The sequence below is a fragment of the Anabas testudineus genome, chromosome 10 (genome assembly GCF_900324465.2).
Source record: "Anabas testudineus chromosome 10, fAnaTes1.2, whole genome shotgun sequence".
Classification (NCBI taxonomy): domain Eukaryota; kingdom Metazoa; phylum Chordata; class Actinopteri; order Anabantiformes; family Anabantidae; genus Anabas; species Anabas testudineus.
The window spans coordinates 8,637,416-8,654,530 of record NC_046619.1 but is presented as its reverse complement, the minus strand read 5'-3'; positions in this window follow the sequence as shown (position 1 = coordinate 8,654,530).

The following is a 17,115-nucleotide window of genomic DNA, read 5'->3' as shown; positions in this document are numbered from 1 at the left end:
AATCCAACTTTTGGAGTTGATGTGGGCCAGGCTGCGCTGCTGCTGCTGCTGCTGCTGCTGCTGCTGCTGCTGCAGCAGGGAGAAATCCTCTGGGTGCTCTGGCCAGCTCGAAAGCTCTGCTTTTGCGCTCATCTCTCTAGTGGCCTGTGGTCGTGCAACGGCAGGAAAAAGGTCACACAGAAAGCCTCTGGCTGAAATCCTCGTCTCTGGAGATGCTTGCACCGCTCCAGCAATTTATACAGCCTGCCTTCAGTCACCAAGGTGTCACTCCCAACTCTTGACAGCCCTGCAGCCTCAGGAGGCACCAGCCAATCGCGGATCCCCCCCCCCCCCCTGACCCCGTCAAAGAACAATTAAGACAAAGCTCGTGTTTTTTTTCTCCTATTGTGCATTGTAACTCAATCACGACCATGTTATTATCCGCGCACAGAGGGCAGCCGAGGGTATTAATCATTTAAATGCGTGGCTTATAGATTTCAAAAGCAAAAAAAAAAAAAAAAAGGTGATCTAATGAACTTCTTCAGAAAAGTCTGAGCTGCGTGTCTGTGGCTTTATCACCTAACTCTACCAGAAATAGCCAAAATACAGTGACACGAACGTGTGCTTTTACAGTTATTAGGACATTAAACAACATATGTGATCACCTGAATTCATATTTTAAGACATGTTGTGAAGACTTTGGTTCATAATTGTTTTTACAAGTTTAAAAAAAGGCCGTATCATCATCCGCTGTTCCCTTTCCATGGAAAATACAATTGGGCACCTTTCTCATGAGTAAAGGAACTGACTTCTTAATTGGCTCTGACCCTTGAGGGATCTGGCAGCGTCGAGGTTTGTTCTCAAACAAACAGTAAAAGGTGGACAATCTTTCGCGGAGTATTTGCAGAATAATAAAACGAACAGGTGGGAGACAAGGCCGGAGGCACACCTGTCTATAGCAGAGCCCTGCTAACTGATAAGTTGTCTGAAGTGGCAATTTATGAATCATCTGGCAAGAATCAAGGCTCAAAACAAGGATAAGCCCCGATGGAAACAGTCAGCCATCCATTTTTATAAATATAATTAACTGCAATAATGATTATAAAGATGATGGAGAAGGAGACTTGTTATTATATTGTTATTATAAGTGAGTCTAAACAGCCGAATTAGGCTACAGATTTTGGTTTTGGTTTGGTTGAGTCGTGTGGCCCCTGTGCCTATCAGCTGGTGTCCCCTGGCACCTCACGCAAGCTACACACCTCTGTCACAACCAGTGTCCCCCACGTCTCCCATATGCCGGGCGCAGCTTCCACCCTGACACTCGCTGCTCCGACACAACAGCTAATCACTCATTAGGTCATCAGTTGCAGGACAGGAGCCACTTGAGCACCAGCGCAGACATGTCCGGTGGGAGATCGGAGATGTTGTAGAGACTGGGATGCGTTTTCTTTTTTTTTTTTTTGCAGTCACCGGGCCTTTCTCTTCTTTGGCTACAATCGGGTTTGATCACTGGAAGAGAAAATCACCGTGACCTGCCTCGCCGCCAGCAGTTTAATGGGGCCTGGTCGTAGTTGAATAAATCGGCACACTCTCCGTCCCAGGGTGTCCATTCATTTTTTTTTTTTTTTTGGGGGGGGGGGGGGCTGCATGAATATTTCATTCCTTCAGCCCCACCGCCAGCGCAACAGCCTGCAACCCTGAGTCCAGGCTTTAAAAATGCAGCTACACTTCCCATCTGGTGCCCGGCGTGAGGGGTGGTGGTGGGGGGGGGGGAAGGAGGTGTGAGGAACATTTCTAAGGTCAACTTCTACTGACCTCCTGCAAGAGAGACTGATGTGTCCCCACCAGCCCTGCGTGGGGTGCGGGGGGTGCAGGGGGGAGTGGAGAGTTATGGCAACTTTCAGTGCTGGGTGGGCGCCATGTGTGGAAGGAGCCCACTGTCAGTGATTGCAGGGCAGTGGTGGAAAAACAGCTCTTTACATAACAGAAGTAATATGACACAATTCAAAATGTCATTAACAAACTACTGAAATGTGCAAATGTACTGTCGGCTGCACATTTAGCAGTAATTAAATAAGTCAGCAGAGTTTGGTAACTGTAAATGACCAACATGTGGTAGGATCAAAAGTTTAGCCAATTCCGCTAAAACCACCTCTTTTGCAGCTTTTGCACCTCTTTTGATTTTTCACCACTTTTTGTTTCAGCCTAACAGAGAGATCTACTGATTTACCTGGATAATCTCACCGGTTGCAGCGGCTGCTGTGTGAACTACTCGGTCAAATTAACCCGATGGTCATTATTATCATTATTACTAATCATTTCATTTCATATTGCATCAAAAAAAAAAATTATCATGACGGTAGTTTGTGCAAAATACCACAGTAATTGCACAAGTTTACAGTCAGTGGTTTCACAATGTGCCACTAACTCGACCGTCGTGGACACCTGCAGGCATGATGTCGATGGTGGAGCCTGGAAACAGTCCCAGCTCCTTATCTGCACTCTTGACATTCAAACCCTGAACCCAGCCAGCCAACCACAGCAGCGTGCACTTGTGTCAACACGGCCTCCATTGCTGTCATTTAACAGTTTATATCCAACAGAGCTGCTTCACCACACACTGCTTTGGTAGTTACAAGTGGGAAGTACAAATGGCTCTCGACCAATCAAAATGTTTGCTTGTAACTTTGAAACCCATATATTTTAGCAGGGGTTTTTCTGTTTTTTTTTTTTTTTTAAATAGTGGTCTGATAATAGAGAGAGCAGTTATAACATATAATGCATTGTGTCATTGTTCTAATTTCTAGTAAATGAAGCAGACCCAGTAGTGAAATTAAAGCAGTCCTCGTTTCACCGGGGACGCCTTAAAACCTCTTCAGTCATCCCCGGGGAGCCACAGTCGGGGAATCGTGGCCCCAAGCAATCTATAATTAATTCAACACTATTTCTGAACCCACATATTGAAGTAACGTGTCTAAGTTTCATTCTCAGTCTGTTCAATACACTACAACACCCACAGGCGCCACACAGACTGCATGGGACACAAATAACCCGCCCACTTTGTTCCATGATGCTGTCACTGCGTAATAACTTTAAAAGTGTCAGAACACACAACGACGTGAAGAAGTGGATCTGTCCTTGTATTCAGCAGGAACATTCAGACTTAAGGACAAACTGAGGGGGGGTCTCTGCTCAGTCAGTGTCCCGGGTCTAGTGATCCACACGGTGCGCCACCGTGTCGCCTTGTGCCAAAGTCCTGCGCTTTAATTAAAGACTCCTTAATTTCGCAACAATAGAGCGTTTCCATGTTTTTGTCACACAGTCGTGCACCAGGAACAGTGAAGCTCTTGATGTTGGGAGCAGACTGGGCTACTCTGTAATTATCTCCACACACCCGGAGCTCCGGAGGTGGCTGTGGTGAGCAAAGAGAAATCTTAATGCCGGGGTTTCAGACGCAAATTAGGACAATTAGCGGCCTCATTAATTTGGGAAAAGGGAAGTAATATTCCAGTTAAAGTGACGGTTCATTAAGTCAGTGTTATCTACGGTAGCAGGCTAATTGATGAACTCCGAGCGAAGGACAATAAGAGGAAATGACTTCTCTTACAGTGGCACTGAGAGGACCCTGTGCTGCGTTTGCGGACCTCAAATGATACCTTCACTATCGCACCTGCTGATGAACGACACTTAGCGCGCAGAGTATCGCGAGAGCAGCTGCGCAGAGACGCACAAACGTCGCGACGCCTGATACCAGGCTCTGCAGGGGGGGGGGGGGGGGGGGGGGGGGGGGGGTGTTAGTGCTGTTTATGTGTTAGTGTATCTAGGGTGCATGTGACAGCCGTGTGAAATGGGTCATCCTGCTGCCTAATGACTATGTCTACCTTTGATATTTAGAGAACATACTGCTAATCACACTTTATATTTCTAAGTTTTGAACTAACAGAACAAATGTACACTGGCACTTTCACTCAGCTAATTACCACATTTGCATACTTCATCTGGTGCTGCAAGCTGACTAACATTCACTTCACCATAACTTAAAGCTATTAACTGCAGCTATACTATAGGTCACTTAGTCTGGTTTAATGGGCCATTAACAGGCTTTTCTTTCATGTATGACATGATAAAAAAAAAAAAAATTCTGTTTCCAGGGTGTTCTTTTCTTGGACCAGCACACCATATGGCAGATAGGACAACGCGGAGTAGGCTGGAAAGGTCCAGTCCATCAAAAGAAGAAGAAAGGCTTCCAGCCACTTGAGCATCAGGGATTCTGAGAGCTGTCAGTGATGGATACACACTTACAACAGGGATGTTCGGGCTATTGTGTTTGTAGGCTAATGACGTCTTTACACCATGTGCAAAACAGTACATAGCCTAATAGTTAACTCAAATGTCAGCAGCCCCAGTTAATTTTTACAACAAAGACTTTGTACACACTTACTAATGTGTCTATTGATTTAAACAGAAAACAGAACCGTCTCTGTATAATGTTGAAAAGAACAACGTGTACTTACTTCTTATGGAAGATGTTATTTTCATGTTATAATATTATTTTTTATTACTTTTCTGATCATTCCCACACTTAGATTTTTCATCATACAGTTCTGATTTCCTGTATCAAATTTCATAGAGCAGTTCAAAGAGAGAGATCACTTTGTGATCACAGTCAGACGAAATGTGTCTCACTCGGCTGTGGTAGCAAATGTGACCAGGTGACAGTTTGACAGGTAAAACCTAAACGTTTGACCAGCTGAGTATTACCAAATATTACATTTATTTAATTTCATTTTTGCAAAAATAAAAACCTGTAATATCATCAGCTGCCACCAGATGGGGACAACACCCCATAGTTAACACGTGTTAGTTGAATCAAATATTAAAGGTGGTTTTATTTGTCAAATAACCAAAACAAACACAATGAATGAATAATATAAAAACATCATAGCACACTCAACAAGCTAAATGATCCACGGAGAGCTGATTCTTTGCCATCCACACCAGTCATAAATCCTGCAGGAGACACTTGTCTGACAAATGGATATCCCTGGAGGCTTCAGCAGTGGTCAACAATCAGAAAGCTATTTACTGTGAGGATAAAGATGTGTATCTTCTCATAATAAGGCCTGCTCAGTTCCCTGGGGATTACATCCCTCATGATATGGACGATGACAAGATGTGATCACATTCTCAGCACAGCGACTGCTATTCTTAACATTTTCTCCCAAGGAAAAAAAATAAAAAATGAAATCCTCCAAAATCATTGGACAGTGTGAAACACAGGAAGCAGTCATGGGCTCACCAGTCATTTTCATTATCACAGATAAAGTAAACCTCGATAAGAGAGCACCATGAAGTGTCCTGCAGCTGTCAGTAGAGAGCAGTAGCGCTCTGTGTTTGGAGGTGAGCTGCAGCATGTGGCTGTTAGTAAGATAAGATGACACTTTGCCCGTTGCCCTTTTTGACCTTGAGGACTTGCTTTAAACGTGTTGCACAAAGTGAGAGCTGTTAAGAAGTCTTGTGGGCAAATCATGTGATGCTATTTTCAATGAGTTATCATCTTAGAGTGCATGACTTTCAATGTCTTCAGTGCCTGTGAAGTGTCTTGGACTCCTCACGTCTTCCTCTTGTCGTCCTCTTTGACTCGATCTCGCCCACTGTCTATTATGTGCGGAAATGTTCTGAAACTGAGAGGCTTTCTCCCGTTTAACAGGCAATCTCCATACCGAAGAGAGTGTGGGATGATCAGGGGAATAAAGCTCACTATTTAGAAAGAAATGATTGATTATTATGTCTGTCATGATCATGGTCGGAGGGTTAGTTCAACGAGATTATTTCATTAGGCAGATTGTGACAGCCACAACCAACTTCAATCATAATTGTGCCATCCTCGTAATATGCCAGTAAAGATTGTTCATCAACCCTCAGTATGGATTTTCTATGGTTGATTAATGTAATTGGATCGAGAATCACTGATGTCTCAGTCTGAAGTGACATCTGTGCTGATGTCAGATTTGGCAGCAACAGGCTTTATTTTTATATGTGTGGCTTTGAATTATGGGTGTCAGTGAAGCGTTTGTGGTGCGTGTGTGTGTGTGTGTGAGAGAGAGCGAGCGAGAAAGAGTTGTGAGTGTTTACTAAGTGACAATGAGACAGCGTGTCCAGCTATGAGGGGGCATGTATAAATAACTTTCATTCTGAAAAGAGCAATTTTCTGCACCTGCCTGCTAATTGTTCCCATGCTGACACTCGGGATTGGTGTGATCTCTCCTTTTAAAGCACTAACTTCAGATAGAGGGGGGTGTGATGTAAGTGTGGTAAGCAAGGAGATGAAGGGAGGTGGGGGGGGGGTTGCTAATGGTGAATTGCATTTCAAACCGAGCAGATCTTATTTGCTGTTATAATCCATCCGTGTTTTCCATCTGTAATTTGAGCTGGTAGAGGTGCCAAAGGATTAATAAAGGCAGTCGTGCTTCCTGCATCACACTCCCGGTCCATCCTCTCTCTCTGCTCCACTCTGTCGTCCCACACTTACAAGAAGATAAAATGTTGATGTCATAAATCTTAGGATTTATCCAGGACATATATCCTCGGGCCCTGTGGCTAAACTGAATGGAAATCATTAGCTTCTTGTCCTTCATTGTGATCCTCAGGCTGCAAAGTGCAAGCGAGGGTGCCAGGGGAGAGCAACATAGGTGAGCTTTTTGGTTATGAAAAGCAGCGAACAGAGATGGATGAAGTCAGCGATGCAAAGGTGAGGGGTGAGAAAGTGGAACAGGCTGGATTTTGTAGTCAGGAGGAGGTGGAAGCTGTTCTATAAGATGAGAGGTGTGAAAGATGTGTTATAACTTACTTTTATACATGACTCACATTGTTTTCCTGTACTTGCTCTTTTCCTTGGCCATGGGAAAGAAAACGTTTTTTTTTTTGCTATAGTTGTTGTTTTTTTTTAAATGTATTTTCAAAAGTGAATATTTTTTATGATTAATTCATTTGAAGATGAAAAATAGGCAGCACTGGTTTTAAGTGCTGACTAACCTGCCTGTGTGTGGACTGAACATGGTGGTGGAAATAAAACTTGATTTTCCCATTATTTTGTTCCCTGCCACCATGGTTAGAAACTAATTAGATGTTGAAAATTAGGAATAAAAATCACTCATTCCCAAATTTGTTAATTTATGAATTTATTACCTTTGGACAAAGTCAAACTAGATGTTTCCCTGTGTTTTCTGTCTTTATTCTAAGCTAAGCTAGCCAACCAGTGGCTGTCGCTCCTTATGATAGTGGCATCGATCTTCTCAGCTAATGCTAACAAGACTGGGTATTAAATATTACACAACTACTTTAAATCATTTCACCAATTATGACCCAGTATATTTCAAATTAAAATAAGAGCTTTCACAGTGTCAGTATTCTGGGTATTATTAAACCCACAATAGGACGTCTATTCTTTTAAAGCCAAAGCACATAATATTATGGCATTTTATTGTCCCCACAGTGGAAAATTGATTTTGCATCCTATTGTTAAATGTACACCACAAAGAAATGACCAGGCTTGTCACCAGCATGAAGGATCACACACTAGATATCAGCCCAGACACACTGCAGAACGTGACAAAAAACTCAGCCAAGATACAATACTTTAGATATAAAAAGTGGCTGAGGACATCTGCAGGGCATCAGTAAACCAGGAGAGTGGAAAAACATAGATTGGAATCGTGGCTCTTTTGTTTTCTTGCTTTGGGCGAGACTTGTTTTCTTTTACACTTACTCCCTCACTCAGTCATTCTCACACACCCCATGCTTGAGCACAACTCTACAATAATGCATCCACGGTCAAAAACATAAGTGAATCATGTCTGACAGTGAATTTTCGCTTTACTTTGACACCCATTGTCTGCTTCTAAGCCCCCTGCAAAGAATAAAGGACGGTTATTAAAAAAAAGTACCAGGCATGTGTTGCTGGAAGGACGCAGGGTGCCCAACATGCCCGGCATCCCAAGGTCAGGTGCATGAACCCTCTGGCAGGAAGCACTGTGAGGAATGGCAATGTCAGTCAGGAACCTCCCTCACCTCCTTGGACCTGTCAATTTGCAGACGATAATTAATCTCTCTCTGGTTAAATATAAAGATTATAAATCACAGCATGATCCTGCACCATTAGTGGGCCTTCATCTGTCAGCTACAGACCTTGGCTAATGGCCCTTTGTAAGCAGAGCACAGGCTGAGGCAGCACACCAGCCTCCTACTGGTCCTCCTCATCATTTGTTTTTCATGGAGACATCCCACCTTCAATCTGCAGAAGAGAGGATCATCAAGTTGCAGTTATACGTGCACAGTTTTAGACAGCCAAAATCATTATTATTACTTCACTGTACATATACTCACTGTGCATCGAGGCGTTCAGTTTATATGGTTTAAACCTTAGCTCTATTGATTGTTGATTCATTAGATTATAAAGAGTTACACTCAGGTTCTGTGTTTGGATACTAATAAGCATTGGCCGAGATGCCAACATGAGAAAAACCCCTTTGGCAGGTGAATATCCTCTTCCAGTGTAACGTTTATTTTTTTTCCAGCTCTGTAATAACCAGGCAGACCTGTCCAAATGACAGATACACCACTCACCTTCTGTGGAAGTACTGCAAAGCATCTGGGCCACAATCAATTTGTTAGCAATTTGTTGACAATTCAATTTATAACCGCACACCAAATGACTTATTGTACTCATTAATCTTTATTAATAACTAACGGTTTAATAAGGCATTAGAATCTGTGGCTTTGTTAGTGAGGTATTAACTTAATGCTTATTGATTTCTTGTTGTCTAATAGGGAGTCGAGTTTCTACATTTTGTAAAAGTTGTTAAATGGATTTTGGTCCAGATGCACTGCAGCTCTTTTCCAGAAGTTAAGTGGTTACACTATCTAATAGAGTGGTCCTCCTGATGAATTAAAGCACTCCTAATTCCAGTTATACACTAGGATAATTAGCCAAATGGATTTTTTTTTTTCAATCTGGCAACCCAAGAGTTGTCCTTATGTGGGGCTTATTACATATATTAAACATGAATAAAGTAATTAGTCACAGCTTATAAACGATTTATAAACGGGAGGCTTATTTATGTAACTCTGAATTCTTGATGGCCAGCATTCTTCAGCCACCGTGTCCAATAAGCATGCAGCTGTTTCTCTCAGACTAAATCTTTAATTAATGCAAACGCGGCAAGATAGTGAACACACTCGACTTCAGGTTGTCAGTGTTCAGACGCTCACCTTCCCTGTTGCACTGCACATTCGTTCCCCAAGCAGAAGGCAGAAAAAGGTGGGTGCTAAGATAGCTCTGCAGCATAGAATTGTAGAATCGTCCCAGCTAATGTATATGAATGTATAATTTACCACAGCATCAGTTACACAACATAACTTAGTCAGGTACAGGGGACAGGTAACAGCTTTTGCCTTCACACTGGACAGCACATATCGACACAAACTCACGTGTGCACGCCCCAACTCTTGACGCTTAGAGAAAGAAAGCAGATGCTTAGAAAAAGATGCATTTTGGGTGACTATGAGACGATGAGTTTTGCAAAATGAAGTGAGTGGTTGGAACATTTCAAGCTGTTACCCAGGCTGTTCATGGTCAGATTGATAGATGCTGTGTAGAAAATGTACAGTAGAGTAGTGGACCTTTATATTTACACACTTAAGAGTGTGCTGTCTGAGACGGAGCTTGATATTCTTGATATTCTCCATAGTTCAACCAGGGTCTGATTCAAAACCAGCATAGCATACATTTGAACCTTTAATTAGTTCTACATTAATTTGTGGCAGCCCTCAGTGGGATCATTATATCACTGCACTCTTGGTAGAGCACCTCTTTTTTTGAACGTTCTCACATCCCTTTTGGACTCAGCCTCACATCAACCATAATAAAGTTGTTTGTTTGTGTGCTTGTAGGGGGTAAAGTCTGCGATAGTCTTTGAACGAGCTGTTAGTACTGTGCACTGTTGTGCTTGTTAAATGCTTTGTTGGAAGTTTGACACTCAGCTTCTCGGGCTGCACTCAACGCCGCCGACACTATCCTTAAGTCATGAGGCTGTTTCATGCTGGGCCCCCATGGGTGAGGGAGGGATGACAGGATAGCAGAAGAGGCAAACAACAAATATGGGCACACACACACACTCACAGAGAGTCACCTTTAAAGTGTATGAGAGCTCCCTGATGCCATTGCTGCCATACTGCATGACTAATGCAGCCTGGGAGTCACTGTTTCTCTTCACCGTGTCCCCAAGAGTTGAATTAATTGGCTGTCATCATGGTTGCTCTCACTCATACACACACCCATACACGCATGCACGGACTGATCAAGATATAAATAAACCGAGTCAACATGGCATTTAAGTGACAAACAACAGTAAACATTTTGTGCAACATTCAGCGGCGGGTTCTTACTTTGGGGCCACCATCGAAAAATCCAGGCCACATCCCGTCAATGCACATGACCAAACTATGAAGTGCTACTGCAGCTATGGGTCATTTTTAAGGAAATATTTTGGAAAATACCCTTTTTATATTTATATATTTTTTTGCTTTCTAAGACTTTTTCAGGCTTTTGAATATTTAATCAACATCTAACCTCACTAAAGGCTCCGCGAATACGCTACAGTCTCATTTGATGAATCCACACTGACACAGAAGCCTAAAAACAGCAACAGTGATTTTAGAAGTTAATTTTCTGTTTGGGTACAGATCGAATGAAGCGCGAGCAACATGTTATGAAGTGTATTTTTGCATCTGAAAGAGAGCGGGGCTAGGTCTCTCCCTGGCAATCAGTTTTCATGCTAAGCTAAGCAAATCATCTCCTGGTCCTTGTCCTTGCAGCATTCACACGACACTGGCAGAAGCAACAGGACACACACACGTCATGCTTTTCCATCTTGAGAGTGTTTCTCCCGCAGCTGGCCTTGTGCAGTATTCATCAGTTTTAAGCTGCATGAGCATTAGGCTCCAAATCATTCCTCTCTGCTCAGGCCTGCCCCTTCTCTCCCTGCTCTGCTACACTCCACAAAAACTCTGCCCAGTGCTTCAGGTGGTTGTCATTATAAAATGACAATTAATGAGAATGCAGCAAAAAGTCTCTGATTGGTTCGAAGGTTGAACGTCCCTCAAAAATCTTGAAAAGCAAATATCCGTGCACTGCTGTTCAATCCTTCTGGTTCAGGAGGCTTCTCCGCACTGAGATCCATTTGCCACACATTCCTAATAAAGTAAAGTATTTTTAAAGGGTATCTTTAATTGGCTACTTTTGTTGTGTTTCATTTGATTGCTATCAGTATTGGGTTCGGACGGCAGATGGAAGACCTCTGTATGTCTCATGTTTTTACATGCGGCATATTGTGGCTGCCTGAAATTCCCCACATCTACGACTTCAAATGATGCTTTCTAAAATGTTGAACATGCTCTGCTATAAAAAGTCCAAATCTCTGACTAACATAATAACTGAATATTATGTTTTACTTCATAGGGGAAATGCGCTCCTGCTAGGAATGGTAGATAAGATAAACCTTTTCTGTATTGCATCATTGTACACAGCACAATGAACAGATAACCTTTTAAAGACACTTTCATTTGAACAGCTAGGAATTTCCATTATAATGCACTTAAAAGACAAAGCGCTCTGTCGGGCCTTTTGCCTGTGCTTTGAACCATAAACATTTATGTTTCTCAACCGTTTGCTCAAACTGAAAGAATAATGGAGTGTCATTCCGACCCTCCGCTTTTGCATAATATTGTCTGAGTAGTCATGCAGTGTAATATCCTGTCTGTCTAAAAGTGTTTTTTTAAAAAGATTTAACTTTTGTTTTTCAGCACTGATCATCAATTTACTACGGCAGCAGCAGCGAGCTTCCTCTCCAGGCAGTGACAATACCATGTTGTGATGTCAGATATTATTTCAGACAGAGAGGGCTTTACCTTTTAGGGATCCGAGACATGTTTTATTCATGCATGTGTGTGTGTGTGTGTGTGTGCACATATGTGTGTGCTTTGTTCAACCTTTCTCTTTGTCCTCAGAGCATTTCCTTTCCGTAAGACTCCAGATGTTGCCGTCTCCTCATTTGGGATGAGACTAAGCTGTCAGGTGTGAGAGAGACCTTCAGCAGCAGTACATGAAAGAACATAACGCTCCGCCATGTGCTGTTGCACGTTTATGACTTTACAGCTTTTTAGTGCGAGCAAACTATTATTTATCAGCGACGTTGTGACTGGGTCAGTGTACGTTCATCTGCTCCCTGACTGCCAAAGCTCAAGAGGGATATTTTTATTTCACTGGAGTCCATGAAAAAAACAAATTAAACAATAAATCATGCACAAAGACCACGTGATTAACAAAAGCAGTAAATTAGTCATTATGTTTAACTTCAGGTAATTTCCAATCACAAATACTGTGACAACCTCTCGGTTACTACTGAGTTTATGACATACAGAAATCTTGAAATAAATTATTAACGTGGTGGATGACCTTTTGATTTATGGTTCAGAATCAATGATTGACCAACGCCACAAGAAATGAATTGAGGTTCTCGAGAGGTATTATCAGGTGTGTATAACCAAAGTAAACCATGTCGTGATAAGAAAAGTGCCTTCATACTGACAACCAAGACCAAGTCTGCAGCCGTAGCTAAATGCTAATGTCAACCTGCCAACATGATCCATGGTCTGTCGAGGTGAGGGAATTCACTGAATTAATTGTTTGGTCCACAAATACATGTTTTATATATAACTAACAGCGCAGACAGGAGGACTCGGTATGGTCACTGTTAGAGTGACTGCAGCTACTTTGCTGCACGCTTTCCACAAATTGTTTCAGTCTGGGCTGTGTTTATGTCTCTCAGGTTTATTTATAGTTGCCAGGCAACATGTTAACTGCTTTAGGTGGCACTGAGGAATCTGGGTCTTGTTCAAAAACCCTTCAGCGACGACGATGGGGAGCGTACAGTAGCCATAGATGTGATTCCAGCTAACCTACTGTAACTGGGAGAGAGCAGCAGGGCTCAAATTGAAGGACTCTCTACCTCTCTGCCAATTCATCACCTCAAGTCCGAATGCACTAATCCACTTATTTCTGATCATTACCATGAAAGCATTTAGCACCATTTGAGAAATGTCTAATCATCCAATCATAAAAACATCATCTCGTTAATCTGGTAGGTGAGAAATGTAACTCCTTCTGAAAAAAAAAAAAAAAAAGGCAATCATCGCTCTGGGGTCTGACCTAGTGGACGATTGAAGGTGTGGTGCATGTGAGGGTGATGCATTGCTATGTCTTTTAAATGTGAGAGGCAGAGACATATTATCACATTAACACTTGATTTCCATTTGTCATGAATAATTTCTTTTCTGTTCCATTTTCAGGAGCATGTTTCATCCTTCGGCACAACTGAGGAAAACCATATAATACCAGTGATGCTGCCTACCCCTACATTTACTTCTGAAATGGAACATGTCTGAAATATGACCTCTGGAAATGTTCTTACAAACAGCCCACTGTAATCACACAGCCTGACAAGCAGCGATTTATGTTCTATTATCAGCCAAACACAAACAATGACAGTGGTCCAAATTGTCTGCTGACTGTAATATTTGTTGATTTTCCTGCCATATGTGCTGCAACAGCCCTGCGATGTGACAGTCATCAGAGTTGTTATTCACAGGGTATTATGATATTTGACCACAGAATCCAAGAAATTAATTCCTGGAAAACCGGCTATGGGTGGGTGATGATAGCACCTTTCTATTGACAGAGCTTTCGCACAGATCAAAACTAAATGGGCTTCATAATTAACAGTGATGATTCCTCCCCCCTCTGCTTAGCCCTTGCTGGGGTAAAACAAAATAAAAGGTTGACATTTCTCAGATTACTTCCGATTGATCTTGTCCATCCTACTGTGAGAAAGGCTAACTAGCTTTGCCTTTGAACCACATATCCACAGGGTTTGCCATTCAGTGAGGACTGAGCCAACAACAAATCATCTCATTAAATGTGTGTGTATTTTGCTACATAGCTTGCCAGATATGGATACTGTTATACTAGCAGATTTGGCGATGAAGGGGTATTCCAGTGATTTGGTATTGCACCTCCCTAAAACATGAGGAAAAAGTCCAAGTAAATCAAATCCCACCTGTTGATTATGATCTGCATTTCTTAGCAAAAAACATATTTACAGTCTTTAATTATCTGTCCACACGATATTATATATATTAGTGGGGTTTAGTTTCCCCTTGCAAGGTTTAAATGATCTATCTACAAACACTGGAAATGATCTCTTAAAGACATAAGTGTTTTACGTGTGTTTGTCATTGTGGTTACCAACCAAAAATAATTGAATCCACTTCACTAAATCCACTGATCAATACATCTGAATCGGTTTACTGTCCACTGCATGGGCCTATGTGGGGAAAAAAAGAGTTGTGGGATGCCTCTTGAGGCTGCGTGAAATCTGATCAGCTGCCTTAAATGATGTCGCTTGAGGCAATTTGAAGGTTACGTTAGCTGCTACTAGCGTTACACACCTGAATCTCTGGCCAAACTGTCAAGTTAATGCAGGTGCCAGCATGTGACAAGGTGGAAAAATATGTAGAATAAAAAAAAATACGACACGTCTGGTCCAGATGCATCGGTTTTGACTATTTTTTATAAAGCTGTCCACCGTGAGCTTTGCAATGTTTCATGACAATATTCGTCTCGTGTGTTTCTCATACCTGTATCTTTCTTTTCAGGTGTTTTCATGTGTGGAAAAAATGAGAGAGACAGGTGTGAAACCCAGTTTTTAAATAATTAAACAATGCGGCTAGCATCGTGGTGTGTAATCTCACAAGTGTTCTTTGGTGAGGAGATAAAAACATTCATTGTTAACCAACAGACGTGAGCCGAGGAGAGTGTCTTGCCAAGATGCAGCAACACGATTAAAAAGCCCCTATTAAATGGCTCATTCACAGAAGAACAATATAATATCTAAACATGCTTCGGATGCTGGCCTTCATCCAGTCCAAGAACTAGGTCACAAGGCTGGCCAGTTTTTGGTGCGGTGGGTTTTTTTTAATTGCTAAAAGCTGCGATGTTATTGACATCAACTTAATAATTCATCACAGCTTGTTGCCAGATACAGCAACAGACAGCTCCTTCATACACTTGTACCCCCCTTGCTCACTTGTTGAAAACCTCATTTTCTGCACGTCCGTCCAACTTATAACAACATGAATTTGCCCACTAGCGTTCCAAACAGTGGTGGACCATCTTGTTATTTACCCCCACAGTGTATTAAAATGCCAAGCAAGGGAATCATAATGAGTTTTTGAATCATGTATTCTGACCAAAAGTGTGTGTGTGTGGGGGGGGGGCCTGTAAACTGCAATTTCCGTTTTCATTTTTTGGAGATTCAGAGAAACGCTTTCTCTGCTATATGCTAATATGTCTTTTATATGTGTGCGTGTGAATCTAAGATATTGTTTTACAGTAATTAGTCTTTCTGCTTGACTGGATCCTTGTTTTAATTAAATGAAACTCAAACTGAACAAGTGTGCCAAAAGTGTATTTTCGAGACAAGGGTGCTGCTGCAGAAACAAAATAGGATCTCAGATATTGATTTGTCTGGAAGTGTTGGATACGGCTCTCCTGGCTATCCGTCTAAGGTGGCTTTTGACCCAAACAATGACAGGATGAGAACCTGCACTGCACACAGCAAGAAGCAAGTGAGCTGCATGTCAGTTGTCTTCATGTTCCTAATAGAAGAATTTTGTTTTTCCCACACGCACTCCTGTTTTCCTCTTGTTCTCTTAGATACTGCTCTCAAGAAAATTGCTCTCGTATGAAAATAGCACGCCATACTTTTGTTCCTCCAATAAAAGATGCAACAGCTGCTTCTCAGGGAGTGAATTCTAAATGAGGCTTGGCATTGCCCTCCGCTGTCAGATCCCACAATGACCTGGCCTTCTTGTGCTTCCTGCCTCCCCTCTCCAACCTCCTCCTCCCCCTCTGTCATCCTCCACCTCTCTCTGTCTCCCTCCACTCCTTAAGACAAGCCTCTTGAGTTCAGGGTGTTGACAGGGCGTTCTCACTCAAATGCAACCAGGGGGAAGATGATGTGTCCCGGGCCGTGCAGAAGCATCACGGCATGTGATGGCACCTCAGCCTCTGCTCTTAACAGAAACCACAGGAGAGCCTGATGTAAAAAAAAAACAAACAAAAAAAAAACAAGCAGGGCACCTCTTCAAAAACACAATTATTGTTTGTGTTAGTGTGTTGATAAGCTGTGATGTGTTTGTGGCTCTAAGGTTAAATCTAAGGTCCGTAAAGTGCAGGTCGTCCCGCTTCTGATTGCTGCTGTCAGTCCTGATTGCCACAGATCAACACCTGGTGACACCTAGGGACATGTCAAAACCTACATCCCAAGCATGCGGCCGCCTGAACTTTGTTTGACAATTTAGAGGCAACCTCATACTAAATAAATAATTCACGCTCTATGAAAAGTTAATTGTCACAGGAAGAAGGAAAATTGTGTTTGCGAGCTTTATCAGCATATGGGCAACAGGAGGACGTGGTTATTGAATGACTGCGTCGCACATTTCTGAACATACAACGTGAAACGGGGAGACACGGAGGAGCGGAGGGGAGGGGAGGCAGCAGAGTAGAACAGTGGAGATGTGACAGAATCAGGGGATGTGTGAAAAGGGAGGAAACCAGGCTGTGGGAAGATATTTAGGCCACATCGGGGTGTTTTTTTTTTAATCATTTGTACAACATGCAGCGTGTGTCCAGCTGCTGCTGCTGCTCTCCTGGGTAACGTAACAGCAATGAAATTATGCTGTGACTCCTTATGCAGAACATGCTAGTATTCTCCCAAAGCAACAATCTGATCATTCAGCGTCCCTAACGAGCACGCTCACAAATCCCCCAGTCTTTGTAGTATTTTCCTGGATATTTTTTTTTTTTGGCAAATTGGGTTGAAGGATTGAATCAGCTTAACCTTTCACCAGTAATCATAGGTGATTATAAGCATTTGGACATCCTGTTATTCAGAATTATAGAGAGGGGGTGGCCAGTTAGGCGGTAATTATACTGCAGAGGGTTACCATGACTTATGC